We start from the raw sequence: 8,741 nt of genomic DNA, 5'->3' as shown, positions 1-8,741 counted from the left end.
TGATGAGATTATTAGAGTGTATATACTAACGCAAGCTGAAGGAGATTGTATATGACATTATTGATAGACATAGGATGATGTTATTGATGAACATGTACTATATAAATGTTGTCTGAGCTAAAAGAAATGCTTTTTTTTACAAATGAACCTGTTAGACATGAAGAACTGTAGTAGAGTATTCTGTATTGTTGATACATGTTCTATTGTACCCTGTACCATTCAAAATAATGCATTACATGTTTTATTGTACCCTTGAAGGTATACAAAAAGGTTATCTCCAAGCTCCAGAGGTATACGGTCTATAGAAAAAGAAAAAATTGTTTTGAGAATTAAGACTCTCTATTATGATAACTTGTTTAGATCTACAGACAGCGTGGTCATACACCAAGGGGGACTTACATTACAGAGCAATGAAACGTGGTACTGAGATCCTGCATATAAAATCATTAAGGTGATAGTTTATTATACTATCAAAGGGTGGAACTGTCGAAGTCATATAATTGGATGAACGAAAGTATATTGGTTAATATTGTTTTATTGTGCGATTGCACTCAGTATGCCACGCTCGCACGGTAAAATACGCACGCACACACTCGCATTACAACATTTGGCTATTTATAGATTTCATATTTATTAAAGGTTCCAATCCACATTCATTTATTAGTAAAATGTATTGAGATTGAGATTAATGCTCTTAAATACTTTTGTGTGGGTCAGTTTGAACTGGTCATTCAGAGTCAAATCATGGGAACAATAGGGTGGGGGATGTTGCCCTCACCCTTTGTAAGGATCAAATGAACTGACCTATAACTTGCAAGGAACTGGAATGCCATAAAGCCTGGACCAATGAAGACCTCAGTAAGAGTTGTAATCTGTACAGTATATACAAGCATGTTGGCTTTTGTTAGCTCTCTTGGAAGCTGGAAAGGTGACCGCATGGCTTCATTCATTGAACCTAAGTGAAACCTATAAGGAAGATGTAATGTATTCGGTGTTTTATACTTTCTTGTTTTAATGTAACATCTTTAATAAGTATCATGTATCGGCTATATTGTACTGTATTGTACTTATTTATTGAACTGCTAAACAAATTGCTTTTACTAAATAAATTGCTTGTGCTTCGGAAACACAATACAATCGCTTGGGCAATGCTTATTTGAAACAATAGAATTACTTTAATAGAAATGAGCTGCAGTATGTATTCAATCACAACAGCCAATCAGTTAGCTTATACCTGTTAAGTGCAAGTCAGATAATAAAAGCAAGGATCTGATTGACTGCTATACTTTAATGCACCTAAGTGCAATGTCAGTAAATGAATCCTGGTATGTACAAGAATTTTAAAGTGCTATCTACTTATAACTAGATGCCTACGTACCAAAGCAGTTTAAACATCTTAGTTTCATTTTCAAAATCAAAAGGAAGGTGTCACCTAAACACAATGAAGGCACACATTTTGTGAGCTAAACCAGTAAAAGTATATAGCCTATCGATTCACAAGGCAACAGTGCTCCATGAAGTGTCGGCTATCAATGCTTCCGCGTGAAAAGTTAGTCCACCTTCAGGACCAATGCATTCTGGGTGTTCTAGGCAACCACACAGCCCGCCATTTGCCAGGTGTGGCCCCACTTCCTTACCTAGTTTGGAGCGGGGGCAAGTAGCATCTGCTTGGGAGGGAATGTTGCTCTGGGCAACATTCCCAGAGCCACAGCCCCACCCCATCCCAAACATGGAGGAGCTGCACATGTAAGATTTGGGATACCGCCATGACAATAAACACACTGAATGAGTGACATTATGTCTCTCAGTCAGTGTTTTAGGTGCCGCTTAAACCCTGGCTCCCTAGGCAACTGTCTAGGTCTGCCTAGAGTTAGCACTTACCCTGGACACACAAACATGTCTTAAGTCCATGAAAGGGTTGCATCCACTGTAAGAAGATGACCAAGGCTCTTTAAACAATGTTGTACAAAAACGGAAGATATTGAAGGGCGTTGATCAGTTTAAAGTTTGCCATAATCAAAATCCAAGATCATATCCTAAACATGTACTTAACATGACTTAATTAACGCTACAAGATGAGCCGTTTCTTTTGTCATCAGTCTTTTTGATGTGCAATTAGGGCTTAAGGAGCGTCACCAAATCAAGGCTTAGAGTTGGATTAGAATGTTGTAGTTTCCATTCCACTACTATTCTTCATCCATTAAACAGATGAAAATAAGATTCAACAGTGCAGATATTGGTCAACTAAAGCTTCCACCACGCTAGGTCAATCAAATACGGATTGCCTTTATTCTAGGAAAATAAACAAAAATTCTGTCCTGGGAGAAGGGTCTGACATTTAAAAATGTTGGCTGATAGCAGCTGCGAGTAAGACACCACACACATTCCATTTGTACAGGTGAGGTATCTCGGTCACATGTGCTGATGGGTTGTCTGCCAATAATGTAACATCTTCCTCATTCTGTATACAAAGCAACAGCACATTTTGCATACAGAGATCCTATATGATTACATTAAAATGGGTTTCCCCACCTTTTTTGAATACTTTATTTTGTTGTCTTGTACATGCCCTCTAGCAGCTTCTGAAGACATAAATTGCATTTTTCTAGCCGCTGATTGCTGCATACTACGAATGTAAAATATAAATTTAAACAGTGGCTCCCCAAACATACACACAAGCACACACAAACTATTTTAATAATCAGGACTTCCTTTACCATAAATAAAGGCTAATTGTTTGTTTGTTTGTTTGCTTTTATTAAGTTCCTATCAGTAAAAGGTGGTAACAAGTTATGCTGCAAGCCAACTTACTGAAACAATTTGTAAATTTTTGTGGAGATACCAAAATTTCAAAAATTTCAATGTCAAAATGTGACAATAATACAATTTCATATCCCTGTAATGTTAATTTATGTATCTCATCTCTGCAACTGCGTGTTTAAAAGTATGTCCAGATACTACTACTCAGAACTACATTAATTTCTGTATCTCATCTCTGCAACTGTGTGTTTAAAAGTATGTTATAGGAAATTGTTATCAGTTCTAACTTGGGTATGCCAGAGTATTTTATTGATGCCTAATTTATGATAGGTATCTGGCCTCCTTTAGTCTTCAACAAATGTTTTCTTTTCCTTTGATTAGCTGACCAATTAGCACAGATGTAATGTGTTCCTAAATTAGCCTGACTACATCTTAGCTTCAGTCTATGGGGTGACGTATGTGGGGGAGACGTGTGTGTTTTCTACACTAAGTGGGATTTTCTCACAAAGTGGACGAAAATGCACAGTTAGACAACACAGTTGGACAAACATTGGACTACATTTGACTTGATTTTACTACCAGCAATAAGCTACATCTGCCACAGCCCCATTATCTCTAACAAGTACAACCTCCACCTGTCGCCAGAAAATAAAAAGTCACACATCTTACAATCCCCTTGCCTATCTTTCTCTCTGTCTGCTTCTATTAACTGCTGATATATCACCTAATCCAGGTCCCCCACACTCCTCACACACACATACATCAGAGCACTACCGTTTTATAGCAAATCTCAAACACATCACCTGTATCCCCTCTGTTCCAAAGTCCTTTAAATGTGCCCTTTGGAATGCACGCTCTGTTTGTAACAAACTTACCTCCATTCATGATCTCTTCCTCTCAAAAAAACTCAACATTCTGGCAATAACAGAAACATGGCTCATGCAATCAGACACTGCCTCACTTGCAGCACTTTCACATGGTGGCCTCCATCTCACCCACACCTCCAGACCTGAAGGCAGACAAGGAGGTGGGGTTGGACTACTTCTCTTCCCACAGTGCACGTTCACAGTCCTACCAAATGTCCCATCACTCACGTTCACATCATTTGAAGTACATGCTATTCACATTTTTAATCCATTCTCTCTATGTGTTGCTGTGATCTATGGCCCCCCTGGAACACACCAACAATTTATTGAGGATTTCTCTGCATGGCTCCCTCACTACTTATCTTCAGACATCCCCACCATCATCATGGGTGATTTCAACATCTCAATTAATAACCCACCTTCCAAAGCTGCTTCCAAACTACTCTCTCCAACCTCCTCACTTGACCTCTCCCAGTGGATTGAATCATCTACTCATAAGGATGGCCACTGCCTTGATCTTGTTTTCTCTAGACTATGCTCAGTTTCTAATTTTCTTAACACACCCTTCCCCCTCTCGGATCATCACCTTATCAGCTACTCACTCACCCCCACTGCTCTAACCTCTCCACTGTCTAACTCTACCAAGCCTCCTCATACCCACAGAAATCTTAATTCTATTAATCTTCAACAATTTTCCACCTCTCTTCAACACATTCTCTCCCCTATCTCTACATTCTCATCCCCTGAGATGGCAGTACCTCATTTTCACCTAACCTTAGCAACGGCCCTTGATCAGGTGGCTCCAGCGACACTACATACTACACATCGACCTCGATGCCAATCGTGGCACACTAAAGCAGCACGAAATCTTCATAAACTGTCCCGTAAAGCCGAACGTCAGTGGCGTAAATCTTGCACCTCTAATTACTTCTTCACATATACTTCTGTCCACCACTCCTATCGAAATGCTCTGGACACTGCAAAACAAACATACTTCCAATCTCTTATCTATGCTCAGGCTTCTAACCCCAAATGCCTTTTCAGTACATTTAAATATCTTCTCAATCCTCCCACCCCGAACCCTCCATCTACTATCAGTGCTCAGGATCTTGCTTCCTACTTCAAGGACAAGATTGATAAGATCAGAATAGAAAGGGTATCTTCTTCCTCGACAAGCAATCAGCTCAATTCCTTCCCACAACCCTCTGACACCCTCTCTTCATTTGACCCCACAAATGAAGAGGAAATTTCTACGCTCTTCTTATCTTCCTCTAACTCAAATCTGTAATCTCTCACTATCTACTGGCATCTTTCCATCACTATACAAGCACACAGTGATTACTCCTATTCTAAAAAAACAAAACTCTGACCCAAACTCTCTCTCAAATTACCGTCCCATCTCTCAGCTCCCTTGCCCCTCCAAGCTTCTAGAGAGACTTGCCTACACTCGCCTCACACGCTTTCTTTCCGCTAACAACCTGTTGGATCCTCTTCAATCTGGCTTTCGTTCTCAACACTCCATAGAGACTGCATTGACCAAGGTTGTCAATGATCTGATCACTGCTAAAACTGAAGGCCATTACTCTCTCCTAATTCTCCTGGATCTCTCGGCTGCATTTGACACCATTGACCACTCTCTTCTCATAGAAACGCTGCAATCCCTAGGTCTTCAAGACACTGTTCTATCCTGGTTCTCATCCTACCTCTCTAATCGCTCTTTCACTGTTAATTTCTCCGGAGCCACCTCTGCTCAGCTTCCCCTATCAGTTGGAGTACCACAAGGCTCAGTGCTAGGTCCTCTGCTGTTCTCTATCTATACCGCTTCTCTTGGGAATCTAATAAGTTCCTTTGGCTTTCAGTATCATCTCTATGCGGATGATACCCAAATATATCTATCCTCTCCTGATCTCTCGACATCTGTGTTGTCCCGTGTAACTGACTGTCTTTCTGCCATATCATCTTGGATGTCCTCTCGCCAACTCAAACTTAATCTTTCTAAAACAGAGTTAATAATATTCCCACCCACCAACAAGAGCATACCTGACATTTCTATCTCTGTTGATAACATGACCATAAATCCCACCCCACAAGCTCGCTGCCTAGGTGTAATCCTTGACTCACACCTATCCTTTGTTCTCCACATTGACTCTATCTCTAAATCATGCTACATACATCTAAAGAACATTTCCAGAATTCGCACATATCTCACGGAAGACACTGCAAAAACCTTAATTCATGAACTTATCATCCCCCGCATTGACTATTGCAATTCTCTCCTTACTGGTCTTCCTAAAAACAGACTCAAACTCCTACAATCTATTTTGCACGCTGCGGCAAGACTGATTTTCCTTGCAAATCGTTATTCCTCTGTTGAATCACTCTGTATGTCTCTACACTAGTTGCCTGTTTTCTACCGAATTCAATATAAAATACGTTTACTAACCTACAAGGCCATCAACAAAGCTGCAGCAACATACATCTCCTCTCTTGTCTCAAAATATCTCCCAACTCGGCAACTCCGTTCTACACAAGATCTGCGTCTCTCATCCACCCTCATTGCATCCTTCCATTCTCGGTTACAGGACTTTTTTCGGGCTACACCCACTCTATGGAATTCTCTCCCTCGCACAATAAGACTCTCCTCTGGTCTTCAAACTTTCAAGCGTTCTCTAAAAACCTACCTCTTCAGACAAGCTTATAATATTCCTCAACCACCCTCTTAACCTCACTACCGTTAGCCTGTTACTGCCTGTTACACAATTTCACACAAGACAACTACCCCGTGACCAACATTGTTGTGTGACAGGATCATTTAGCTTATGAGTCAATTTTACCTTTGCAGTCTGGCTGGGCCAAAATGCAAAATGTAGACTTATCCTCATGGGTCGATCTCCCATTGTACCATAGATTGTAAGCTTGCGAGCAGGGCCCTCTCACCTCTTTATCTGTTTCACCCAGTTTGTTTATTAATTTATTATGTTTGTCCCCAATTGTAAAGCGCTACGGAATATGTTGGTGCTATATAAATAAATGATGATGATGATGATGATGATGTAACAAACATAATCACACATTTAGTTTAGCGTCACGAAGGAGCATTTTAATCATGATTTCAAGCAATAAAACAGTAAAACATATGGGCTTATTTACAAAAAGAAAGAAAGAAATGAGCTTATAAGCAGTAGGGATTGATAAATATATTACTAAGAAGCATAAAATTCTCGCCAGGCCAGAGTAAAAGTTTATTTGATACTTGCCAACATTGAGTTATAGAGCCCCTGAAGATCCCAGATAGGTGGTGTGGTGGGAGGGCAATAGGGGGCTGGGTATGGTCAATCTCAGCATTTTGACCCAGACCCGCGATTAAATCAATATTTTGTCAGAGGGGTTGGACCAAAATGCTTTGACTCCCTTTGAATCGCGTCATTGAGGCTCCCATCCTGCCCACTTCACTAGGAAATTAGCAGGATGCAGGAGAATTGCCTGCTCTCCTGGGAGTTCGGGAGACCAACCCGGATTTTGGGAGTCTCCCGGACATTCCGGGGGAGTTAGTAAGTATGGTTTATTTTGATGGGGGCGTTGATGCTGGTCAATCTGTTACTGAGGCCCCTATCTGCTCTTCTTAGCATGTGTGGGGGCTGGAGCGTGTGCAGTGAAGCTCTTTTTTGGCTTTTATTGCCAGTGAATGATCAAAAGTCACTTTACTGTACATGCTTTGGCACCAGAATAGCTGCAGATTGACTGGCATCGCCAGACTCTCCCTCATTTCTGGACCACATATCCGCTGCAGCCCCTGCAATAGCGAAGCGATATTACCACTAAAATTGTCATGAAAAAGAATAACGTTTTATGCTTTAATAACCCTGCACTTAAGTTTCTTATTAATAGTTTTGCAAGCTATTTTTATATTGTCACTGTCACTATTATGATTCCTATACATGACACTTATATGTACTTTCCTGCTTTCCTGCAATATCTGGGAGAATCACGAATTTTGAGGAGACTGTGAAGCGGGCTGTGCCTTGACTACGCAACTTGCACCTTCAGGCTCCAGCTACGCTGCAGGTGCAGCGTTCAGTATGCACTGCTTGATGAAAGTAATCACTTATGACAAGTAACCTCCCTGGTACCTCTACTGTATCTCTCCTGCCACCATTACAGAGATGGACATACATCACCCATATACTCAGTCCACAATTTATTATTATTATTATTATTATTATTATTAATAATAATAAATGTTGCTGTTTTATTTAAGTACACAGAATTCAAGCATATAGAACAATAAAAATGTTGCTGTGCATACTTGCCAACCTTTAAAAACTGGGTTCTGGGAGATCCCGGGCAGGTCACGGTGAAGCGCAATTCAAAGCGAATCGCGTCACTTTGGGGAGTAAGTTCCACTATGCGGGATACTTGCCTGCTTTCCCGGGAGTCCGGGAGACCTACCCGAATTTCGGGAATCTCCCGAACATTCCGGGAGAGTTGGCATGTATGGTCAGTATTAATAAACAGGAACATGGTTACAATATAGCGGTGTTAAGAAAGGGATACATGGGTTACAAATTTTTATATATGCCCTCATACACTGTGCTTTATTCCTTAATGTCATATATAAACAGCCCACAAAATTTCTCTACTGAGTTTAACGGTTATGTGCGATCCTTTTGAAGGTTAGAGAAATGCAAATGCGGACCCTGAAGCTTATCAGGTTGCCTATTGTGTTAAATGATAGATAGAATTTGATTTCTGTTGCTACGAGTAACAGCTCCACTTTTCCTTTTTAGAAGGTTTATTAAATTTACCCGCAGCAGTGCTCAAAATGAAAGTGGTGATGCAACATATATCTGCTGGAGAGAGAGGTATATCGCATACTTGCCAACTCTCCCGTAATGTCTGGGAGACTCCCGAAATTCGATCCGCCTTGCCCCGCCCCATCCTGCCCTCTAGCCACGCCCCTCTCCCGAAATGCACTTGCCAAAAGTAGGCAAGTATGGGTATATGGTCTTACTCAGAGACTAATTAAGGTGGGGGACACGTGTCCTGGTGTTCCCTCTCTCAGCTGCATACATTTATATGGAGAAGAGCAAAAAATAAGGCCATGATGGTGGTGTC

The sequence above is a fragment of the Mixophyes fleayi genome, chromosome 7 (genome assembly GCF_038048845.1).
Source record: "Mixophyes fleayi isolate aMixFle1 chromosome 7, aMixFle1.hap1, whole genome shotgun sequence".
Taxonomy (NCBI): Eukaryota; Metazoa; Chordata; class Amphibia; order Anura; family Limnodynastidae; genus Mixophyes; species Mixophyes fleayi.
Note: the sequence above shows the minus strand (reverse complement) of the source record.